This window comes from Tamandua tetradactyla, chromosome 15, assembly GCF_023851605.1.
Source record: "Tamandua tetradactyla isolate mTamTet1 chromosome 15, mTamTet1.pri, whole genome shotgun sequence".
Lineage (NCBI taxonomy): Eukaryota > Metazoa > Chordata > Mammalia > Pilosa > Myrmecophagidae > Tamandua > Tamandua tetradactyla.
This window is the reverse complement of record NC_135341.1, coordinates 90,602,284-90,603,830: the sequence shown is the minus strand read 5'-3', so window position 1 is coordinate 90,603,830 and position 1,547 is coordinate 90,602,284. Positions and strand designations below refer to the sequence as shown.

The following is a 1,547-nucleotide window of genomic DNA, read 5'->3' as shown; positions in this document are numbered from 1 at the left end:
ATAACAGTTAAATTAGATAATGTAGTCCCAAAAATGCAAGTTTTGGTGTGTGTGCTTTCCAAGTACAGATGCACACTGACTTTAGAGTGCATTGTCACTCAACTAATAAATTTTTTTCTTTTGTAAACATAAAGCGTACTTTCCACATATGTTAATAGAGTGGTAATTCCTCTATAGATTTTTCAAAGCTTTTTGACAAGACTAATAGAACTAGCTGATAAAACACAACCTTACCTCCTTAGTGTTCTGAGGTGATGAGAAAGTTGAGGTAGACAGCATCCTTCTTATTGTTTCAGATAATATTATCATTAAGAAGAATAGGCAGTGTGAGTTCATTTTGGGTAATCTTAAAGAGAACTCCTGAAGCTGCAGATTATTTGGGGAATTTACTTCCATGTAAAGCTATCAAACCCAAGAACTTTACTTTTACTATATTATAAATAAGATCAAAGTAATTAGCCAAAAAAGGTAGCTAAACAAACTTTGGTTAACTTTTATTCTCAGTTGTAGTAATAGTAATTTTAGTGGGTTTTTAATCTGTAATGAATGTACTAGCACTCAGCATATTGAAACAAGGATTTCCATATATTCATCTTAGAAGAAATGCTATCATCAATTCATTCAAGTATGAAAGTACTTATATAGGAAATAAATGTATCAATTATCACCATTAAATTACCCTATTAAAAGAAATCATTCCAAAATGAATACTTATCTTCTTCAATATGAAAATTAAAGACTTTGGTTTTGAAGTTGACAATCACTTCCTACTCCTGGGTGTACACCATTTGATAAATGGAGCAATTAGTCTAATGTTCATTAAATCAACAGCTTTCTTTTTTTTTTTTTTTTACCTTCTTTCAATTCAGGTTTTATTAAAGTAGTTTATGAACATTTCATTTCACTCTTAATTTCTCCAATTTTGTTTTAGCGTTTAAAAACCTTTCTTCACCGAATTCATTTGCCAGGAAAGAGAGCACCCCAACACCAGCTGATGCATAACAGATGAGTTCATGCTCATGAGGGTCATATTTGTCACCAATGGGTGTCATCTTCTCCAGGCCATGCTTGGCAAACATGCTTTTCAGCTTTGCTTGCAAAAGTGACAACTCTTGAAAGACCTCCTTCAGAGTAAGTTTCTGCTACCCAGGCTCTGTTTCACCAGAAATGCACTCTGTAGTCTTCTCCTAAATGTCTGCCAGCTCCACCAAGTCCATACAGAAATTCTAGATTCCAAATATCTTGGCATCTTCTACACATCTTTGGGTTCACCTCCTTAGGTTTTCAGAATCAGTGACAGATCTCTAGCATCTCACTGTAAAATCCTGGACTTCCTTCTCCAGTTTAACAGCTTTTAGCCTTAAAGTTCATTCAGTCAGAGATGGCCCAAACTCATCAGGTGTGTCCTCACAGCTGCAGTCCCCACCAGCGATCCTCTGGGTGGCAGTGCTAAAAGGATATAGCCATTCCTTGCCATAGGATGTGGCAGTCCAGCCCAGGAGGCTCTGAACCCCATACCTGGCTACTAATAAGGACTGAGCAGTCAT

The 1,547-nt window shown here is 36.2% G+C and overlaps 1 pseudogene; it reads right to left on the bottom strand.

Annotated features, from left to right (window-relative positions):
- Positions 1 to 896: 896 nt before the first annotated feature.
- LOC143656889 (grpE protein homolog 2, mitochondrial pseudogene) lies at positions 897 to 1,547 on the bottom strand (annotated as a pseudogene).